We start from the raw sequence: 24,929 nt of genomic DNA on the forward strand, positions 1-24,929 counted from the left end.
ATGAAAGAAGATAAATAACAACTGACATCACAGAGATGCAAAGGATTATAAGAGAATAGTATGAAAAATTATATCCCAACAAACTGGGCAAACTGGAAGAGATGGATAAATACCTAGAAACATGTAACCTCCCCAAACTGAATCGGGAGAAATAGAAAATTTGAACAAAACAACTAACAGCAATGAAACAGAATCAGTAATGAAACGAAAGAAAACAAAACAAAAATATCCCAAGAAACAAAAGTCCAGGACCAGATGACTTCACAGGTGAATTCTACCAATCATTTAAAGAAGAGTTAATACCTAATCTTCTCAAACTATTCCAAAAAAGGAATAGAAGAGGAAGGAAATCTTCCAAATTCATTCTAGCAGGCCAGTAGTAGCCTGATACTAAAGCCAGATAAAGACATTACAGAGAGACAGAGAGAGAGAGAGGGAGAGAGAGAGAGAGAGAGAGAGAGAGAGAAGTACAGGCCAATCACTTTGATGAACATAGGTGTGAAAATCCTCAAGAAAATATTATCAAACCGAATCCAACAATACACTTAAAAAATAATTCACCACAATCAAGGGGGTTTAGTCATTGGATACAAGAGTGGTTCAATATTTGCAAATCAACCAACGTGATTTACCACTTTAATAAAAGAAAGGATAAGAACCATATGATCCGAATTGCTTGCAGTAGCCATGGTGGTCATGAGTTCATTACAGTGGGTTTCTGTCACTGCAGTGTCCGCTCTCTCTGGCCACTATCTCGGCACTCAGCTTGGATTCAGGGGCTTCCTCTTCCATGGCTTTCTGAAGACTGCAGCTCAGTGCGACACAGTGGAAACAATGAGAAAAGACTGTTTATCACCAAACCTTCTGGATTCTATGACAGGTGTTATTTGAGTTTAATGAAATTCTACATTTTTGTTGAGTGGGATTCCAGTAGCAATTGGCATAACTCTGGTGAATATATTCATTGGTGAAGCCTGAGTTAGCAGAAATTCCAGAAGGCCAAATCCTGGAACACTGGGAATGTTTCAAGCATCCTATATCAAGATGGATTTCCAGAACTTTCTTCGATGGCCCTGAAAAGAATTATGAAAAGACAATGGCTATTTTTCAAATTGAAGCTGAAAAGTCTGATTTATGGTTAAAGTAACTGGAAGTACCAAGGTTAGTTAATGTATCCCAGAGGCGATGGTCCCTTGTATCAGTATCCTTCCATTGATAAGGCGCTGATTGATCATTCTCCAAAAGCAACTCCCAACATCGAATCTCTTATTTATCTAAATACAAAGTATATTCTCTTTAGGTATAAGTATATTAATTTAAAATATATTCTGTATTTTTGCTCATGCGATGAATAAAAGGCCTTCTATTGCTCTATTTCTCAGCATTGGTTCAGATTAAGACTTTAGTGTGGGATTTCATTTTTTTCAGCTTTATTGTATTGGGGCATAGTGGACAATATTGTAAGATATTTAAAGTGTACATTATGATGATTTGGTACCCATTGTGAAGGGCAGATTAAAACTTTTGATTTGTGGGTTTTGGCTTCCTCCTATAAGAAGGTATATAGGTAAATATAGAAACTTGAACAAATAGGAATTTGTGAACTCCCAACGGTGTAACTTTGAAAGTTTAATGTTTTATTTGACTCATAATTGGAAGTTAGAGAAGTCCAATTATGTTAAATACCAAGAAATATAGTAGTTTACACAAATGTCTGTATTGTAGATATCTAGATTACTCACAGGTAATTCATAATTTTAAATTACATAAATATTGAACTAACTATATAAACCTTTAACCCCTGAATAAACAATTTTCCAGTGACAAAAAAAAAGAACCATGTCATCATTTAGAAAGATGCAGAGAAAGCATTTACAAAGTATAAGATCCATTTATGGTAAAAACGTTCAACAAAGTTGGTTCAGAGGAAACATACCTCAACATAATAAAAGCCATATACGAAAATCCCACAGTGAACATCATACTCAACGTGGAGAAACTGAAAGATTTCCCCTCCTAGTGTCAGCAACAAGACAAGGATGTCCACTCTCACCACTTTTATTCAACATAGTACCAGAAGTCCTAGGCGCAGCCATCAGACAAGAAAAAGGAATACAAGGCATCCAAATTGGTACGAAAGAAGTAAAACGTTCACTATTGGCAGAAAAACATGATACCATATATAGAAAACCCTAAAGACTCTACCCCAAAAACTATTAGTAATGATAAATGAATTCAGTAAGGTCTCAGGATACAAAATCAACGTACAGAAAGCTGTTGCATGTCTACACACTAATAATGAAGCAGCAGAAAGAGAAATTAAGAAAACAATCCCATTTACAATGGCATCAAAAATAATAAAATGCCTAGGAATAAACGTAACCAAGGATATAAAAGACCTGTACTCTGAAAACTATAAAACATTGATGAGAGAAATTGAAGACAGCACAAATGGAAAGACATCCCATGCTCATGGATAGGAAGAACAAACACTGTTAAAATGTCCATGCTATCCTGAAGAGTCTACAGATTTAATGGAATCGCTGTGAAAAAATACCAACAGCATTTTTCACAGAACGCGAACAAGCAATCCTAAAATTTGTATGGAACCATAAGAGACGCCGAACAGCCAAAGCAATATTGGAAAGGAAAACAAAGCTGGAGGTATCAAAATTACAGACTTCAACTTATATCACAAAACTGTAGTACTCAAAACAGTATGGCACTGGCACAAAAATGGACACACAGATCAGTGGCACAGAATAGAGATCCCAGAAATAAGCCCATGACTATTTGGTCAATTGATCTTTGACAAAGGAGGCAAGAATATCCAGTGGGAAATAGACTGTCTCTTCAACAAATGATGTTGGTAAAGCTGGACAGCTACATGCCAAAGAATAAAACCGGACCACAATCCTACACCACACACAAAAATGAACTTAAAATAGATTAAGGAACTAAATGTGAGTCCTGAAAATATAAAACATCTTAGAAAGGAGCACTGGCAGTAATTTCTCTGACACCGACTGTAACAACTCCTTTTTTTTTTCTTTTTTGGATATGACTCCTGAGGCAAGAGAAACACAAGCAAAAATAAACTATTGGGACTACATCGAAATAACAAGTTTCTACACAGCAAAGGAAAAAATCGAAACTAAAGGACAAACTACTCAATGGGAGAAGATATTTCCAAACGATATATCTGATAAAGTCTTAGCATCCACAACCGACACATGAAAAAATGCACAACATCACTCATCATCAGGGATACACACACACACACACACACACACACACACACACACACAATGGAGTATTACTCGGCACTCAAAAAGAATGAAATCTTGTCATTTGAAACTACGTGGATGGAACTAGAGGGTATTATGCTAAGCAAAATTAGTCAGAGAAAGACAAATATCATATGACTTCACACATATGAGGACTTTAAGATACAAGCCAGATGGACATAACGGAAGGGAGGGAAAAATAACATAAAAACAGGGAGGGGGACAAAACGTAAGAGACTCTTAAGTATGGAGAACAAACAGAGGGTTACTGGAGGCGTTGTGAGAGGGGGTATGAGCTAAATGGGTAAGGGGCATTAAGGTATCTACTCCTGAAATCATTGATGCACTATGTGCTAACTAACTTGAATGTAAATTTTAAAAGTAAATTAAATAATAAAAGGGTTTAGCATCCAAAATTTATGAAGAATGTATACAAATCAACACCCGAAAGACAAATAATCCAATTAAAAAATGGGCAGAAGACATGAACAGACATTTCTCCAAAGAAGACATCCAGATGGCCAAAAGACACATGAAAAGATGCTCAACATCACTCATCATCAGGGAAATGCAAATCAAAACCACAGTGAGATATCACCTCACACCTGTCGTAATGACCCCAGTCAAAAACACAAGAAACTACAAATGTTGGAGAGGATGTGCAGAAAAAGGAACCCCCTTGCACTGTTGATGGGAATACAAGCTGGCTCAGTCATTCTGGAAAACAGTATGGAGCTTCCTCAAGAAGTTAAAATGTAACTACCGTACGATCCAGTAATTTTACTGCTGGGTATTTACCCAAAGAATACAAAAACACTAATTCGAGAAGGTACATGCACCTCTCTGCTTATTGTGGTATTATTTACCATAGACAAATTATGGAGGCAGCCCAAGTTCCACCGATTGATTCATGGATAAAAAGTAGTATATATATACAATGGAATATCGCTCAGCCATAAAAAAAAAATGAAATCTTGCCATTTGTAGCAACATGGATGGAGCTAGAGAGTATAATGCCAAGCAAAATAAGTCAGTCAGACAAAGACAGATACCATACGATTTCACTCCTATGTGGAATTTGAGAAACAAAACAAATGAGCAAAGGAAAAGAGGGAGAGAGAGAAAGACCACAAAACACTATGAAATAGACTCTTTAGCTACAGAGAACTGATAGTACCAGGGAGGAGGTGGGTGATGTAGGTGAAGGGGATTAAGAGAAGACTTATCATGATAGGCACTAAGTAATGTATAGAATTGTTGAATCAGTATATTGTACACCTGAAACTAACAGAACACTGCATGTTAACTGTACTGGATTTAAAATTAAGACAAGAGAGGGCTGCCTGGGTGGCTCAGCCAGTTAAGGATCCGACTTCAGGTCAGGTCATGATCTTGCAGTCCATGCGTTACAGTCCCACACTGGGCTCTCTGCTGTCAGCACCCAGCCCGCTTTGGACTTTCTGACCCCCTCCCTTTCTGCCCCTTCCCCACTCGTTTTCTCTCTCTCTCTCTCTCAAAATAAATAAATAAACTTTAAGAAGAGAGAATGTTAGCATACTATTGTTTGTAATAGAAAATGTGGTAAAAGAACTATATTTACATTACTAGTATTGGAGAAATAAATGTTGGGCCATTCATATGATGCCACAACTGGTCTTTATTTAAAAAATAAGTGAAATTTTGTTGTAAAGTAATTGAAAATATTATCATTGAAATATGTGTTTATATAGAAAGATGGTAAAAAAAATGTGCTAAAACAGGTTACAATGATCATAAAGGGCACAGATCCATTTTTTGTTTATATAGGCATATACCTATTTATCCAGAGGTCTCAAGGCATAAAATCAAAGTGATCTTGTTGTTCCAGTGGCCTAGAGCTTTTATTCAGCATGGAAAGAGTCTGGACACCTCACACAGGCACCCTTGAGAATGTCTCTGTACCCTTGGGAATGTCCCCTTTCTACTCAGATGTCCTGAAAGCTGTCTGGTGGGTTTTCACCACAGCCCCTCCCTCCCACCTTCCTGCTCAGCCATGCTCAAACTGCAGCTCAGGCTCCTGTCACGAGGTGGCACCAACGTACTTCCACCATCAATTTCTCTACAGGAGGTTTGTTTATTCAAGGGGCAAAAACCAAAAACCAACCAAGCAACCAACCAAACAAACAAAAACACCTTCCCTTAAGACCTAGCATGTGAACCAATTGTATACAATAATTTATATAATTTAAATTCTGTCTGATAGAACTGATGGGTTAGATAGATAGATAGATAGATAGATATATGTATAGATATATGTATAGATGATATATATATATACCCCAGGACATTCTTAAAATGATACACAGGCGATAGTGTTGCACCATGGCAGTAGGAGGTAAGGCAGGTGGGCTTAGGGCAGGGCAGAACAGGACAGGTAGGAGGTGCCTGAGACAGAATGGGGCACTGGACTGAGACTGGGAAGCCTGTATGGGGGTGAGGTGGTGGAGGGAGAAAATTTGTCTCTGGGAGGGACATGCTACATTGTGGACATGGTCAACCTGCACTGAAGAGGGAAAAAAATATATCACTAAATGCGATATAGGTTTGGGGCCAACAGCAAATGGAACTGCTTTAATATACATATGAATTTTCCAAACATAATCTTAGTAAACAAATGATCCCAAGACTTTTCTTATTCTTTGCTTGGTTTATTTGAAAAAGAAAATGGAGATGGATGCCACTTGATAGCCAGAGCCAGAATTGCAGGTCTGGGGCACAGACCAGGAGGCTCAGCAAGGAAGAAGGAAAGGTGGAGTTTGTGATCTTGGTTGAATGGTTTCAGCCAGAGTTTTTGGGAATTTTTCACTTCATGGCAGTAATTCCTTGGTGTCCAACATTTTCTAGGATATCTAAATCTGAGTTCAGAATCCACCCCTTGTATGAACTGAATCTAGAGCTACACTTGAGATGGGGTGGTTGAGCCAGAGGAAACACACACACACACACACACACACACACACAGAATCAATTCAATTTTGAAATCTACTTGGTTCTCCTATAAAATTGAATATAATGAGTGTTTATGAAATGAAGAATGTACATGTACATGAACATACATGTGCATTATTACCATCATTGTTAAAAGGGGCTTTTGGATGAATACCCATGGTGCCACAATATCAGGGGAGTGTGAAATGCTCATTTATCAAGGCTTAGAAACCCATCTTCTAAACACAAGCCTGCTCTGTGTCCTCAAGAGAGGGTGAAGGATGGAACCTCATTCCCATCCTGCCATTTAACTGGAGAGGTGAATTTGGTTTTGTGAGCATGAGCTTTGCCATCTGTGAAATGGGACTCAGGATACTTTTGCCACACAAGTGTCCCAAGGGAAAAATGAGAAAACCTACTCAGAATATATGGCATGTAGTGGGACTTCAAGGGCCCTTTAAAAGTTGAGACGCAGCAATAGAGGCTGGCTGAGCTTCAGGGCTAAGGCAGGCATAGTGAAAAGGTATTTCTCACTGTTTCTCCTAATGAAAATATAGATATCCTTATGAAAGAAGCATATATTTCTCTTATACACCTTGTGTTTAAAATCTTGTAGACAGAAGGATCCCTAGTTTCTTGGGTGAATCAGAAGCTTATAAGCAATGCTCAACATCATGCTTCTGAGCAGACCCTAATCCAGTTCCCCACCCTGGGCAGACAGGGCTGCTTATTCGTTTACTTTTTGTTTGCTTTTTTTTATTGAAGTGCAGGTGACACAGAATATTATATTAGTTTTAGGTGTACAAAGTGTGTTTCAACAATTATATACATTACAAAACGCTCACTACTATTAGCGTAGGCACCCTTTGTCACCACACAAAGTTATTAAAATATTATTGACTATGTTGTCTGTGGTGTATTTTTCATCCCCACGACTTATTTATCTTATAACTTCCGTTTTGTATCTCTTAATCCCCTCCATCTATTTCACCCATCCCCCCTTCATCTCCTACCATCTGGCAACCACGTTTGTTCTCTGTATTTATGAGCTTGTTTCTGTTATGTTTTGTTTGTTCATTTGTTTTGTTTACTAGATTCCAAAAATAAGTGAAATCATATGGTATTTGCCTGTTTGACTTGTTTTACTGAGTATAATGCCCTCTAAGTCCATCCATGTTATTGTGAATGGCAAGATTTCATTCTTTTTATGGCTGGGTAATATTCCACTGTGGTGTGTGTGTGTGTGTGTGTGTGTGTGTGTGTGTATCACATATTCTTTATCCATTTGCCTATTGATAGACACTTGGGTTGCTTCCATATCTTGTCTATTATAATTAATGATGCAATAAGACAGCTCTGTTTTTTTTTTCTTTTTCAAAATTCTATTTAAATTCTACTTAGCTAACATATAATGTAATATTGGTTTCAGGAGTAGAATTTAGTGATTCATCACTTACATATAACATTCAGTGCTCAACACAACAAGTGACCTCCTTAATACCCAATCATCCATTTAGTCCATCCCTGGCCTACCTCCCCTCCAGCAACCCTTAGTTTGTTATCTACAGTTAAGTGTCTCTGACGGTTTGCTTCCTTCTCTCTTTTTTTGCCCTTTCCCTATGTTCACCTGTTCTGGTTCTTAAATTCCACATATGGTTAAAAGGACGGGCCTGTTTTTAACTCACCTCAGTGATAGAGCACATCATGGTAGCAAGGTGTGGTACTTGCCTAACTGCTGCTCTTGGACTGCTCCATAGGTTAATACATTTACAGGAATATTCTAGACCAGTCCTGGAGTCACCATTGCAGGAGCCTTCAGACCATGCGTTATCCAACCATATCACACCAGAATTTCAGCCAACTGCTGTCTCCCTGAGATGCAGAAAACCAAGATTTACTAGCATTTCTTTGACATACAATTGTCAGTTCTTTCATTCACTAATAACTAAATATATATTGGCTTAAAACCCATACTGTCCATTGAAAGTGTTCCATTAATTATGTAGTGTAAATAAGAGGATAAGGAGGAAAATGAATATACTGGAAAATTCAACGGTTAAATCTGAGATGAAATAACTCTTAAACATTAACTTTTAAACTTGTTCAAACTTCAAGGTATCAAATATTTTTTTTAATTCCCTTTGGGAATGCAAGCTGGTGTAGCCACTCTGGAAAACAGTATGGAGGTTCCCCCCAAAAAACTAAAAATAGAACTACCCTACGACCCAGCAATTGCACTACTAGGCATCTATCCAAGGGATACAGGTGTGCTGTTTCGAAGGGACACATGCACCCCCATGTTTATAGCAGCACTATCAACAATAGCCAAAGTGTGGAAAGAGCCCAAATGTCCATCGATGGATGAATGGATAAAGAAGATGTGGTATCTATATACAATGGAGTATTACTCAGCAATAAAAAAGAATGAAATCTTGCCATGTGCAACTACGTGGATAGAACTGGAGGGTATTATGCTAAGTGAAACTAGTCAGTCAGAGAAAGACAAAAGTCATATGACTTCACTCATATGAGGACTTTAAGAGACAAAACAGATGAACATAAGGGAAGGGAAGCAAAAATAATATCAAAACAGGGAGGGGGACAAAACAGAAGAGACTCATAAATATGGAGAACAAACTGAGGGTTACGGGAGGGGTTGGGGGGGATGAGCTAAATGGGTAAGGGACACTAAGGAATCTACTCCTAAAATCATTGTAGCACACTATATGCTAACTAATTTGGATGTAAATTAAAAAGAATAAAAAATAAAACAAGTTAAAAAAAAAACATAAAAAGAAAGAAAAAAATTCCCTTCTCTGACCCCTAATTCTCATGCAGGCATAAGCCTCTCACTCTGTCTCTCCGTCTTTCTGACCCCCCCTTCCCCTTCAAAATCAAAGTTCCAGAGATTTTGACCTTCACTTCCCACCAAATCTTTATCTAACTGCTTCTGTCTCCATGATTGCAATGATACATTCTCACCAAGGTCACAAGCCACTTTATTCTCACTAGGTTCAGATATTGTCTAAGAATTATTCACAGTGATATATGGAATATGTTGTAGTGAGTGTGTTAATTGCCTAGGATGCCATAACAAGTCTCCACAAATTCTGTCGTTTGAAATATCAAAAATGTATTCTTTCATAGTTCTGAATGTCAGAAGCCCAAAATCAAGGTGTCAGACAGGGCCATGCTTCCTCTGAAGGCTCTAGGGCAAAATTCATTCTTGACTCTTCCAGTGTCTGGTGGTTCCTGGTCTTCTGTGGTTTGTGCCAGCATAACTCTAACCTCTGCCCCATCTTCACATGGCCTTCTTCCTTGTGTGTGATGCCTCCTTTTGTTTCTCTTATAAGAACAACACTCATTAGATTTAGGGACTACCCTAGATCTCAAGGTCCTTAACTATGTGTGCATAGACCTTGTTTCCAAATAAGGTTCCATCACAAGTTCAGAGGTTGAGGTTTGGACATATCTTGTTCAGGACATAAATTAATCCATTACCATGACATTTAGGTTAGAAAACTAACACGAGATCTTACCTTCCCTATATAAATATACAACCATATGCATACATGAACAAGCATAAAATACCTGCATAAGCAAGAATGTAATGCATTCTTGAAGAATATAATGCAGATTAAAACTTTCAGGGGCCGTCTTTTGGTTGTATGTTTTGGGGTAATGCTTTTTTCCCTCTCTTCTATATTATCTATTTTACCTAAGAGAAATACATATTGCTTTTTTTAAATTTTTTAATTTTTTTTAAATTTTTTAATATATGATATTTATTGTCAAATTAGTTTCCATACAACACCCAGTGCTTATCCCAAAAGATGCCCTCTTCAATGCCCATCACCTACCCTCCCCTCCTTCCCACCCCCCATCAACCCTCAGTTTGTTTTCAGTTTTTAAGAGTCTCTTATGCTTTGGCTCTCTCTCCCACTCTAACTTCTTTTTGTTTTTTTTTTCCTTCCCCTCCCCCATGAGTTTCTGTCAAGTTTCTCAGGATCCACATAAGAGTGAAAACATATGGTATCTGTCTTTCTCTGTATGACTTACTTGACTTAGCAGAACACTCTCCAGTTCCATCCACGTTGCTACAAAGGGCCATATTTCATTCTTTCTCATTGCCACGTAGTACTCCATTGTGTATCTAAACCACAATTTCTTTATCCATTCATCAGTTGATGGACATTTAGGCTTTTTCCACAATTTGGCTGTTGTTGAGAGTGCTGCTATAAACATTGGGGTACAAGTGCCCCTATGCATCAGTACTCCTGTATCCCTTGGATAAATTCCTAGCAGCGCTACTGCTGGGTCATAGGGTAGCTCTATTTTTAATTTTTTGAGGAACCTCCACACTGTTTTCCAGAGTGGCTGCACCAGTTTGCATTCCCACCAACAGTGCAAGAGGGTTCCTGTTTCTCCACAACCTCTCCAGCATCTATAGTTTCCTGATTTGTTCATTTTGGCCACTCTGACTGGCGTGAGGTGATATCTGAGTGTGGTTTTGATTTGTATTTCCCGGATGAAGAGCGATGCTGAGCATCTTTTCAACTAGACCCACAAAAGTATGGCCAACTAATCTTTGGCAAAGCAGGAAAGAATATCCAATGGAAAAAAGACAGTCTCTTTAACAAATGGTGCCGGGAGAACTGGACAGCAACATGCGGAAAAATGAAACTAGACCACTTTCTTACATGATTCACAAAAATAAACTCAAAGTGGATAAAGGACCTGAATGTGAGACAGGAAACCATCAAAACACTAGAGGAGAAAGCAGGAAAAGAACTCTCTGACCTCAGCCACAGCAATTTCTTACTTGACACATGCCCAAAGGCAAGGGAATTAAAAGCAAACATGACCTATTGGGACCTCATGAAGATAAAATGCTTCTGCACAGCAAAAGAAACAATCAAAAGTAAATGGCAACCAACGGAATTGGAAAAGATATTTGTAAATGACATACAGGACAAAGGGCTAGTATCCAAAATCTATAAAGAGCTCACCAAACTCCACACACAAAAAACGAATAATCCAGTGAAGAAATGGGCAGGAAACATGAATAGACACTTCTCTAAAGAAGACATCCAGATGACCTATTGCTTTTGAAACTACAGTTTAGATCTCAGGAGGGAAGATGGAGGTGTAGGAGGACGCTGGGCTCACTACGTCCTGTTGATCACTTAGATTCCACCTACACCTGCCTAAATAACCCAGAAAACCGCCAGAAGACTAGCAGAACGGATTCTCTGGAGCCAAGTGCAGACAAGAGGCCCACGGAACAGGGTAGGAAGGGCGGAGAGGAGGTGCGCCCTACACGGACTGGCAGGAGGGAGCCGGGATGGAGGGGCAGCCCGTCGGCAAAGCTGAGCCCCCGAGTCTGGCTTGCAAAAGCGGAGGGGCCAGACGGAGTGTGTTCTGACAGCAAGCAGGACTTAACACCTGGAAGGTATAAGTTAACAGCACTGTTCAGAGAGCAGGAAGGCTGGAGGACAACGGGAGGGAGAGTTGTTGAGGCCTGGATGACAGAACTCAGCTTGGAGGGGAACAAAGGTGCTTGCCAGTGCCATCTCCCTCATCCATCCCCCAGCCAAAATCCCAAAGGGAACCAGTTCCTGCCAAGGAACTTGCCTGCACCGAACAAACACCCAACGCTGTGCTTCTGAGGATCCATCCCTCCAGAGGAGGGTCTGACTCCCTCCCAGTGCTGCAGGGCCCTTCCCGAAGCGGATCGGCAAAGGATAAGTGAGCTGAGCCTGCCCCTCCCGCCCCTGTGCACCTTGCTGATCCACCCCTGCTAATATGCCAGATCCCCAGCACCACAAGCCTGGCAGTGTGCAAGTACCCCAGATGGACCATGCCACCCCACAGTGAATCCCGCCCCTAGGGGAGGGGAAGAGAAGGTACACACAAATGTGACTGTGGCCCCAGCTGTGGGCTGGGAGCAGACATCATGTCTGACTGCGGCCCCGCCCACCAACTCCAGTTATTCAAGACAGCACAGAGGAAGTGCCCTGCAGTTCTGCACCACTCCAGGGACTATCCAAAATGACGAAACAGAAGAATTCCTCTCAAAAGAATCTCCAGGAAATAACAACAGCTAACAAACTGATCAAAAACGATTTAAACAATAAAACAGAAAATGAATTTAGAATAATAGTCATAAAATTAATTGCTGGGCTTGGAAACAGTATAGAGGACAGCAGAGAATCTATTGCTACAGAGATCAAGGGACTAAGGAACAGTCAGGAGGAGCTAAAAAATGCTATAAATGGAGGATTCCGAAGATGGCGGCTTAGGAGGACGCTGGGCTCGCCGCGCGCCCTGCTGATCACTTAGATTCCACCTACACCTGCCTAACTAACCCAGAAAACCACCAGAAGACTAGCAGAACGGAGTCTCTGGAGCCAAGCGCAGACGAGAGGCCCACGGAAGAGGGTAGGAAGGGCGACGAGGCAGTGCGTGCTCCACGGACTGGCGGGAGGGAGCCGGGGCGGAGGGGTGGCCCGCCGGCCAAGCAGAGCGCCCGAGTCTGGCTGGCAAAAGCAGAGGGGCCTGACGGACTGTGTTCCGACAGCAAGCGCGACTTAGCATCTGAGAGGTCATAAGTGAACAGCTCTGCTCAGAAAGCGGGAAGCCTGGAGGACAAAGAGAGGGAGAGATGCTGAGCCCCCGGACGACAGAGCTAAGTTGGTTGGGGAACAAAGGCGCTCGCCAGCGCCATCTCCCTCGCCCAACCCCCAGCCAAAATCCCAAAGGGAACCAGTTCCTGCCAGGGAATTTGCTTGCTACACGCAAACACCCAACGCTGTGCTTCTGTAGAGCCACCCCTCCGGCAGCGGGTCTGACTCCCTCCCGCTGCCACAGGGCCCCTCCTGAAGTGGATCACCTAAGGAGAAGTGAGCTAAGCCTGCCCCTCCTGCCCCCATGCACCTTGCCTACCCACCCCAGCTAATACGCCAGATCCCCAACACCACAAGCCTGGCAGTGTGCAAGTAGCCCAGACAGGCCACCCCACCTCGCGCCCCTAGGAGAGGGGAAGAGAAGGCACACACCAGTCTGACTGTGGCCACAGCGGTGGGCTGGGGGCAGACACCAGGTCTGACTGCTGCCCCGCCCACCAACTCCAGTTATACACCACAGCACAGGGGAAGTGCCCTGCAGGTCCACACCACTCCAGGGACTATCCAAAATGACCAAACGGAAGAATTCCCCTCAGAAGAATCTCCAGGAAATAACAACAGCCAATGAACTGATCAAAAAGGATTTAAATAATATAACAGAAAGTGAATTTAGAATAATAGTCATAAAATTAATCGCTGGGCTTGAAAACAGTATAGAGGACAGCAGAGAATCTCTTGCCACGGAGATCAAGGGACTAAGGAGCAGTCACGAGGAGCTGAAAAACGCTTTAAACGAAATGGAAAACAAAATGGAAACAACGACAGCTCGGACTGAAGAAACAGTGGAGAGAATAGGTGAAACCAGAAGATAAAGTTATGGAAAAAGAGGAAGCTGAGAAAAAGAGAGATAAAAAAATCCAGGAGTATAAGGGGAAAATTAGAGAACTAAGTGATACACTAAAAAGAAATAATATACATATAATTGGTATCCCAGAGGAAGAAGAGAGAGGGAAAGGTGGTGAAGGTGTACTTGAAGAAATAATAGCTGAGAACTTCCCTGAACTGGGGAAGGAAAAAGGCATTGAAATCCAAGAGGCACAGAGAACTCCCTTCAGACGTAACTTGAATCGATCCTCTGCACGACATATCATAGTGAAACTGGCAAAATACAAGGATAAAGAGAAAATTCTGAAAGCAACAAGGGATAAACTTGCCCTAACTTATAAAGGGAGACCTATAAGACTCGTGACCGATCTCTCTACTGAAACTTGGCAGGCCAGAAAAGATTGGCAAGAGATCTTCAATGTATTGAACAGAAAAAATATGCAGCCGAGAATCCTTTATCCAGCAAGTCTGTCATTTAGAATAGAAGGAGAGATAAAGGTCTTCCCAAACAAACAGAAACTGAAGGAATTCATCACCACTAAATTAGCGCTACAAGAGATCCTAAGGGGGATCCTGTGAGAAGAAGTACCAGAGAAATCGCTACAAGCATGAAACCTACAGACATCACAATGACTCTAAACCCATATCTTTCTATAATGACACTGAACGTAAATGGACTAAATACTCCAACCAAAAGACACAGGGTATCAGAATGGATGAAAAAATAAGACCCATCTATTTGCTGTCTACAAGAGACTCATTTTAGACCTGAGGACACCTTCAGATTGAGAGTGAGGGGATGGAGAACTATTTATCATGCCACTGGAAGTCAAAAGAAAGCTGGAGTATCCATACTTATAGCAGACAAACTAGACTTTCAGTCAAAGGCTGTAACAAGAGATGAAGAAGGACATTATATAATAATCGCAGGGTCTATCCATCAGGAAGAGCTAACAATTATAAATGTCTATGCGCTGAATACGGGAGCCCCCAAATGTATAAAACAATTACTCACAAACATAAGCAACCTTATTGATAAGAATGTGGTAATCACAGGGGACTTTAACACTCCACTTACAGAAATGGATAGATCATCCAAACACACAGTCAATAAAGAAACAAGGGCCCTGAATGACACATTGGATCAGATGGACTTGACAGATATATTTAGAACTCTGCATCCCAAAGCAACAGAATATACTTTCTTCTCGAGTGCACATGGAACATTCTCCAAGATAGATCACATACTGCGTCACACAACAGCCCTTCATAAGTATACAAGAATTGAGATCATACCATGCATGCTTTCGGACCACAATGTTATGAAGCTTGAAATCAACCACAGGAAAAAGTCTGGAAAACCTCCAAAAACATGGAGGTTAAAGAACACCCTACTAAAGAATGAGTGGGTCAACCAGGCAATTAGAGAAGAAATTAAAAAATATATGGAAACAAACGAAAATGAAAATACAACAATCCAAACGCTTTAGGATACAGCAAAGGCAGGTCTGAGAGGGAAATACATTGCAATCCAGGCCTATCTCAAGAAACAAGAAAAATCCCAAATACAAAATCTAACAGCACACCTAAAGGAAATAGAAGCAGAACAGCAAAGGCAGACTAAACCCAGCAGAAGAAGAGAAATAATAAAGATCAGAGCAGAAATAAACAATATGGAATCTAAGAAAACTGTAGAGCAGATCAACGAAACCAAGAGTTGGTTTTTTGAAAAAATACACAAAATTGACAAACCTCTAGCCAGGCTTCTCAAAAAGAAACGGGAGATGACCCAAATAGATAAAATCATGAATGAAAATGGAATGATGAAAACCAATCCCTCAGAGATACAAACAATTATCAGGGAATACTATGAAAAATTATATGCCAACAAATTGGACAACCTGGAAGAAATGGACAAATTCCTAAACACCCACACTCTTCCAAAACTCAATCAGGAGGAAATAGAAAGCTTGAACAGACCCATCACCAGCGAAGAAATTGAATCGGTCATCAAAAATCTCCCAACAAATAAGAGTCCAGGACCAGATGGCTTCCCAGGGGAGTTCTACCAGATGTTTAAAGCAGAGATAATACCTATCCTTCTCAAGCTATTGCAAGAAATAGAAAGGGAAGGAAAACTTCCAGACTCATTCTAGGAAGCCAGTATGACTTTGATTCCTAAACCAGACAGAGACCCAGTAAAAAAAGAGAACTACAGGCCAATATCCCTGATGAATATGGATGCAAAAATTCTCAATAGGATACTAGCCAATCGAATTCAACAACATATAAAGAGCATTATTCACCATGATCAAGTGGGGTTCATTCCTGGGATTCAAGGCTGGTTCAACATTCAGAAATCAATGAACGTGCTGCATCACATTAATAGAAGAAAATATAAGAACCATATGACCCTGTCAATCAATACAGAAAAGGCATTTGACAAAATTCAGCATCGTTCCTTAATACAAACCCTCGAGAAAGTCAGGATAGAAAGAACATACTTATACATCATAAAAGCCATGTATGAAAAGCCCACAGCCAACATTATCCTCAATGGGGAAAAACTGAGAGCTTTTTCCCTGACATCAGGAACACGACAGGGATGCCCACTCTCACCGCTGTTGTTTAACATAGTGTTGGAAGTGCTACCATCAGCAATCAGACAACAAAAGGAAATCAAAGGCATCAAAACTGGCAAAGCTGAAGTCAAGCTGTCACTTTTTGCAGATGACATGATAGTATACGTGGAAAATCCGATAGACTCCACCAAAAGTCTTCTAGAACTGATACATGAATTCAGCAAAGTCGCAGGATACAAAATTAATGTACAGAAATCAGTTGCATTCTTATACACTAATAATGAAGCAACATAAAGACAAATAAAGAAACTGATCCAATTCACGATTGCACCAGGAGGCATTAAATACCAAAGATAAATCTAACCAAAGATGTAAAAGATCTGTATGCTGAAAACTATAGAAAGCTTATGAAGGAAATTGAAGAGGATATAAAGAAAAGGAAAAACATTCCGTGCTCGTGGATTGTAAGAATAAATATTGTCAAAATGTCAATACTACCCAAAGCTATCTACACATTCCATGCAATCCGAATGAAAATTGCACCAGCATTCTTCTCGAAACTAGAACACGCAATTCTAAAATTCATATGGAACCACAAAAGGCCCCGAATAGCCAAAGTAATTTTGAAGAAGACCAAAGCAGGAGGCATCACAATTCCAGACTTTAGCCTCTACTACAAAGCTGTAATCATCAAGACAGCATTGTAGTGGCACAAAAACAGACACATAGACCAATGGAATAGAATAGAAACCCCAGAACTAGACCCACAAACGTATGGCCAACTAATCTTTGACAAAGCAGGAAAGAATAGCCAATGGAAAAAGACAGCCTTTTTAACAAATGGTGCTGGGAGAACTGGACAGCAACATGCAGAAGGTTGAAACTAGACCACTTTCCCTCACGATTCACAAAAGTAAACTCAAAATGGATAAAGGACCTGAATGTGAGACAGGAAACCATCAAAACCTTAGAGGAGAAAGCAGGAAAAGACCTCTCTGACCTCAGCCGCAGCAATTTCTTACTTGACACATGCCCAAAGGCAAGGGAATTAAAAGCAAAAATGAATTACTGGGGCCTTATGAAGATAAAAAGCTTCTGTACAGCAAAGGAAACAACCAACAAAACTAAAAGGCAAGCAACGGAATGGGAAAAGATATTTGCAAATGACATATCAGACCAAGGGCTAGTATCCAAAATCTATAAAGAGCTCACCAAACTCCACACCCAAAAACAAATAACCCAGTGAAGAAATGGGCAGAAAACATGAATAGACACTTCTCTAAAGAAGACATCCAGATGGCCAACAGGCACATGAAAAGATGCTCAACGTCGCTCCTCATCAGGGAAAGACAAATCATAACCTCACTCAGATATCACCTCACGCCAGTCAGAGTGGCCAAAATGAACAAATCAGGGGACTATAGATGCTGGTGAGGATCTGGAGAAATGGGAACCCTCTTGCACTGTTGGTGGGAATGCAAATTGGTGCAGCCACTCTGGAAAACAGTGTGGAGGTTCCTCAAAAAATTAAAAATAGACCTACCCTATGAGCCAGCAGTAGCACTGCTAGGAATTTACCCAAGGGATACAGGAGTACTGATGCATAGGGACACTTGTACCCCAATGTTTATAGCAGCACTCTCAACAATAGCCAAAATATGGAAAGAACCTACGTGTCCATCAGCTGATGAATGGATAAAGAAATTGTGGTTAAATACACAATGGAGTACTACGTGGCAATGAGAAAGAATTAAATATGGCCCTTTGTAGCAACGTGGATGGAACTGGAGAGTGATGCTAAGTGAAATAAGCCATACAGAGAAAGACAGATACCATACGGTTTCACTTTTATGTGGATCCTGAGAAACTTAACAGAAACCCATGGGGGAGGGTAAGGAAAAAAAAAAGGTTACAGTGGGAGAGAGCCAAAGCATAGGAGACTCTTAAAAACTGAAGACAAACTGAGGGTTGATAGGCGTTGAGAGGGAGGGGAGGGTGGGTGATGGGTATTGAGGAGGGCACCTTTTGGGATGAGCACTGGGTGTTGTATGGAAACCAATTTGACAATAAATTTCATGTATTGAAAAAAAAGAAACTGCATTTTAAAAAATAATAATAAGTGACAGGGAAGAAAGTGTATTCTTAGACCATCCACAGGAAAGCCTTTAGAATGGGAACGTACTTACGGGACAGGAAAGAAGACAAGATGTGAAGGAAACCCTTTCCTCAATATAACAAGATAATTTCCCTCCATATTGCAGACCACAGCGATTGTTGTCAATATTTTAAATTCCTGCCTATTAAATTGTGGGAAAAAAGTTGTAATTCAGTTTTTCTTTCTTTTATTTTCTTGTGTTTTGAGGGCCTTATCAGATGAGAAGCAATAGTGTACACTGGAGAGATATGGGGCTCAGCAGCCACACAGAATCTGTTCAAATCTGTCTTGTGACTTGCTAGCTCTGCCTTCACTGTGCCTCAGTTTCCTGGTGTTTAAATTCAGGGAACAATAGCTCTTCCTCATAGGCTCTGCTGAGGATGAAATGAGTAAGTTTAGCCTTAGCACATACAACACGGTGGGGCACAGCAATATTAACTATTCTTATGATTAGCATCATGCCAGAATGCACCATTAGTGTTTCTACTTGTGAGTCACCACCTTGGATATTTAGCAGGGGCGATTTCTAGGCAAAATTTTGAAGTGTGGGCTGGTTTCCCCTTACTACTGATAATAAAATGTGAGAGGAGAGATAAATCCAATGAACTAGCAAGCAAAAAAGAAATGGGCCTTGAAGGTATGGAACATTCTGAGCCTACGTATAGTATAAAAATGTGAGAAAGCTTGTTCAGGAGAAAACACCAACGATATGGCTGGGAAATCACTCCAGGAAGAGATTACCTCTGGATTTAATCAGCCATCTCAGCTGAATTCAGAAATAGAGATGGGATTCTACCAGCAGAGACACTGCCACCTGGGATTGAAATGGACAGAAAAAAAATGGGGATAGAAGGGGAAAAAGGCTGTGGGAATTGTGGGGACTTTGGGGGAGGGAGCGGAGTGCAGTTATTTTTTTGCAAACATGTTCTATCCTTCAGGAAAAGGGAAGAATCACCCTCCAAAGACTATTCCAAGACATCAGTGCTTCTATCTCCTCCCACTACAAGTCAACGGGGGCAAGTCTGTGGGTTTATCCTGGGTTTCACTGGTGGGGCCACCTCCTCAGTTTCAGAGGCCAGTGCCTCAGGGACCACACTGCCTTGTAGGGCTATTTTATGCGGGTGGGGATGCTGTCTCGGCTCTTAGAGTGAAACTGCTGTCCCAGTGAGTCTTGAGAGATCATCCAGCGTAAGAGCATTATTCTTGAGCTCAAAGAATAATGGAATTTGCCTTGCTGTGTATTTGACTTGTTTGGAATCTGTTTATCCATGTTTTCCCTCTGATATCTCTTTTCTTCAAATGAGAGTGTCTTTTCTATGCCTGCCCCCCTCATTTTGTATTTTGGAAGCACACAGCTTGTCTGGTTTCACAGGTTCACAGCTGGGAGGAATTATGGCTCAGGTTGATTCATACCTCCAAGTCATCCATATGCCATTTAGATGATATTTACATGAGGCTTTACACTTGGAATTCATGCTGGAGTGAGTTAAGGCTCTTGGCGCTGTTGAGATGGCAGTGGATGTATTTTTGCATGCGAGAACATGCATTTTGGGGGTTCAGAGGGCAGAACATTATGGAATTAATTTTATGCTCACATTCACATATTAAAGTCCTGATCCTCAACGTGGCTCTCTTTGGATATAGGGACTTTAAGGAGGTAGTTGAGGTTAAATGTGGTCATAAGGATGGAACCCTAGTCCTATAGGACTGGTGTCCTCATAAGAAGAGGAAGAAAAACTAGAACTGATTCTCTCCCTGCACACACGCAGAGAGGAAGGGCTATGTAAGGACCCAGTGAGAATGTGGCCATTTGCAAACCAGGGAGACAGGTCTCACCAGAAATCAACCTTGCCAGAACCTTGATCTTCGACTTCTAGCCTCCAAAACTTCAACAAGTCAATTTGTGCTGTTTAAGCCATCCAGTCTGGTAATTTGTTAAGACTAACACAGTTGGGAAGGAAACAAACACTGGCATTGACGATGGGTCAAACACGGTTTTGGGATCTTGAAAAAGGGTTCACCTTGATTTGTTTACAAAGCTCTCTCTCTTGCACACTCCCTCTTATACACACACACACACACACAGTTAAATAAATTAGCAAGATGGGGGATAAGGGTGCCTGCCGTGTGTGTGTTGTGAATGTGTGTGTGTGTGTGTGTGTGTGTGTGAGTGTGCAGTGAGAATGTGAACAACAATACTGTATTTTGTTTAAGTACGTTCTTATATGGCATAAAAGGATAAAGCGATGTGTTAACATGACACTTATTTCACTCTGGATAGTGATTATCTCTAGAGGAAGACAAAGAAGATGTAATTACAGAGGAACAAAATTTTTCCTTAACCTCAATTAAATTTATAGCTTTTTATGCTTTTTACTTGAACTGTTGTTCATAAGTAGTAGAGCTTGTAAGAGCTACACTTTTTATCATAAATAAAAGCCATACTCATCTTAGCAAATGTTTCATACTGAGACAAAGGCAGAGGTTAAACATCTCAGTTCATACCAATCCCATCATCTTTGAAATTCACATTTTGCTATTTTGTTCCATCATTTTTTTTTCCGTGCATACGAATGTAACATGTATATGTTTCATAGAACTATTATCATACCAAATATAGAGGTAAGTATTCTGGGTGGTTTTTTATTTGCTTTCCTTTTTATCTTAATTTGTACCTTAAGTACCAGCAAGTAGAAGAGTTCTGATTAAATGTCAGGGTATAAGAGGTGATCTAATTGTATTTATTAATGAACACTTAGTGAAGTGACAGAGATCCAAACCTCGAGCACTGAATTTGATTGGAAATGCCAAATTCATTATATATTAAATAATGTTGTACATCCTGGTCTGTTCATGAGCTTCCTAAAGTTCTTTTACATTGTACACCAACCACTTTATCCAACAGTGATAAAATAATAGATTCTTGGGAAATTGTAACAGCTGGCAAGGGAATCCCTACCCCTCTTTATTCACCCTTTGGACTGATGGTGGGAATAATAAGAATCAACAATCACAAAAGACATCGATAGTCATAGAGCAGATAGTAGATTAACAGATAAAACTCTTGGTTAGCATCATACGACCAACAAGTAATGATTCCCAGGGTCAAATCCTGGTCATTTCTGATCCCACATTTGATGCCTCTAACCCCTGTTTGTATATTGAATGTTCTTCTGTGTTAGACTGGAGGCCAGCACAGGGAAAGGGACTTGCCCAATATCCTGTGGTCAGTTAATGAGTCTGGCAACTGAGATGCATGTTTGATGACTCTCATCTTCTGTGTAGCTGACCTGTTCCTATTCTATGCTCTTCCATACTATTTCTCCTTCCTGGAGCACAATAAGAAATTGCTTCTAGTCAAGCTAGAAAGAAAATGGAGAGATAGGAAAGTACTTGGAAAAAAGGAAATGGTGAGATGGGACCAAAGTTTACTTCTTGCTGCTACATTTCCAGATGTGGTCTTGTTTCAAATCTTCTATCTTGTGGGACAGAAGAGGTGGGGTGGGCTGAGAGTAACATTTATCAAAGTCCTGCTATGTACCAGACATTCTTTGAGAGTTTCTCTGTTTTTTTTTCTTACAACAAATCTGTGAGGAAGGCACCATTCTTAGTCCCATTTTTAGAGATGACCAAACTCACATTTACAGAGCTGTATAAATTTTCCAGAGTCAAACAGGCCAACCGGCAGCCTCCTGTTTAGGTGATTGATTTCCTGGGCTTAAGACCCAATTGTGGGAAACTCCTTCAAATGTAAACTGGGTTGTGTCATGCCTCCATTGGGCATGAAGATGATGGTGGGCATGAAATCCTGCCCCATGGGTCAATAGGCCTCGGTATGGGGACACATAGAGTGGCTGATTCCTGAGATGTTTTAATGGACCCAAGGAAGAAGCACTGACTGTTGACTTTTGGAAAGGGAACCTGAATGGTAAGATATTTACAGGTACAAAAGTATCTTATGCAGGTTTTTTTTTCTTTTTCTGTTCAATCTCATGTAATACTAATAGCTCCATTCAAGAACAATAATTATCCCTATTACTCAGACAATGGAACTGAAGTTAAAAGAATAAGTAACATGACCTAAGAAAACACCTTATAAATTAATGCTCCGGGACTCAAAACCTGAAATTGCACAAAAGACTAAGCTTTTTGCTACTCTGTCCTATAAGCTGACATTTGATATACCTCAACGCATTATTAGTCAGTTGTTCTTTTTAAAACAATGTGCGGGATAAAGAAATTGTGGTTTAGATACACAATGGAATACTACGTGGCAATGAGAAAGAATGAAATATGGCCTTTTATAGCAACGTGGATGGGACTGGAGTGTGTTATGCTAAGTGAAATAAGTCATACAGAGAAAGATAGATACCATATGTTTTCACTCTTATGTGGATCCTGAGAAACTTAAAAGAGGTCCATGGGGGAGCGGAAGAAAAAAAAAATGAGAGGTTAGAGAGGGAGAGAGCCAAAGCATAAGAGACTCTTAAAAACTGAGAACAAACTGAGGGTTGATGGGGGTGGGGGGGAGGGTGGGCGATGGGTATTGAGGAGGGCACCTTTTGGGATGAGCACTGGGTGTTGTATGGAAACCAATTTGGCAAGAAATTTCATATTATAAATAAATAAATAAATAAATAAATAAATACAAACAATGTGCTGAGGTACTTTCTAAATGCTAAACATCATTATAAAGTGTAGAATGCCATCCATGTACCAAAAATTAAAAATCAAAAGGCATGTGAAAAGTGATGAGAAATTATTTACAACTTCTATTCAGCTACAGTGTTTATATCCTTGATGTATGAAATACTCAACAGTAGAGATGAGTCAATAATATCAAGGAAGAATGTACATATAAAGAAGTATAAACCTCCAATAAACACTTGGACATATGCCCCCAAACACAAATTAATTAAAATGAAAATGAATCATATTATGCAAAACAGAAGTTGTTGAATATTATGAAGACTATGATTGCATTATGCAAAATAATATATACCAACATGAGTGTACAAGAGTGTGCGTGATTGTTAAGAGGTGCATTACACACAGAGGAAAATTCCAGGAAACAGGCACAAATAAATTAACAGAGACTGTCTTTGTATTACGGGGAGCAGAAAGTGGGAGAGTAGGGAAGGATAGAATAATTTCAGTTTCTAAATAAACATTTATATATTGTTTCATACTCGATAAACAATGAAAGGTATTAATTGGTAATCTGACAATGGTAAAGAGGTAAAGTTTAGTAAAATGGGAAAATCTGTAAATTGAGTCACAAAATGGTAATGCAAGAATACATTTATTGACTTCGACATATGTTCATATACTGTTGCAAAAAAATAACACAGTAAAAGTTTCATTTGAAAATAATTCGATGTGTGCATGCTGGTGAGAGAGGATATTTTTTATTTTAAATTTCAATTTCTGTAGGGTTTAAAATACGAAAATTTTATTGAATAAAAGGTTGGAAATATAGGATGATTTTGAACTGATAATGAATATGATGCTTTTATATTCATTGCTTTGGAAAAATATTCCCAGTATAGGTTTTATGGGTAAAGGAGCAGATTAGAACAATTTATTTGATAGTGTTTGCATGCATGTATGTATGCACACATGCATGTCAGTGTGCATGTGGGCGTATGTGTGTTTCTAAGTCTCAAGCATCTTCACAATAATTGTACATGCTAACTCATGCAGCTTTCTCTTCAGTTTGCTTAGAAGCAGGACTTCCAGGCCCCAGACTTGAAGATCCCATGATGGACATATATATATATAGAAGGAAGGATAAGTGCTTCTGTGTGGAAAAGTGCAGAACGCTTTGGCTTACACAATGGAATCAGTGTATTTCCCACACTCCCCCCACATGCCCTATGATCATTTGGTGACATCTATGTCCATTTTCTAGGAGTCTTCCCCCCCCCCCCACTGAAAAGGCATAGTTTTTTTTAGAAGCAGAAGCAAAATATTTCCTTCAAAGGAGATTATGAAACAGTAAGTACAGTCTGGTCCTAATTCTCTTTGAAAAAGTCATATGTGTATGAAAAGTTTGAGAGGACAGATACGTAGTAGTTTTGTTTCCTGCTTGCTCCTGCATCTACGTTTCATTATTTTGTTAATTTGTATTGGGTGTTTACTGTCTGTCAGGCACTGTTGTCCATTCCTTGTCTGCATTCCAACCCTCCCTCTCTTGATCTCTAAATCTGCATAACTGGAAATGTTCACAGGGAGCAAGATAGATGTTAGTGCCCACCCCATAGGATAGTGAACTATGATCTCAAGTGGACGCCATTCCAAGCAAGTTTAGTCCAAGCTTGACCTTGACTCTTGGAATCCTAGCATCAAAGCACAAAACGGTACAATTGAGTGGGGGAGAAGTTGCGAGCTTGGGAAACTGAGGCAACTTGTAACCCAAACATTTGTC

The 24,929-nt window shown here is 40.1% G+C and overlaps 1 pseudogene; it reads left to right on the forward strand.

Annotated features, from left to right (window-relative positions):
* The first annotated feature begins 604 nt into the window (after positions 1-604).
* LOC131502109 (NADH dehydrogenase [ubiquinone] 1 beta subcomplex subunit 5, mitochondrial-like) overlaps positions 605-24,929 on the forward strand; it is a 45,688-nt pseudogene continuing 21,363 nt past the window's right edge.

The sequence above is a fragment of the Neofelis nebulosa genome, chromosome X, assembly GCF_028018385.1.
Source record: "Neofelis nebulosa isolate mNeoNeb1 chromosome X, mNeoNeb1.pri, whole genome shotgun sequence".
In the NCBI taxonomy this organism is placed as follows: domain Eukaryota; kingdom Metazoa; phylum Chordata; class Mammalia; order Carnivora; family Felidae; genus Neofelis; species Neofelis nebulosa.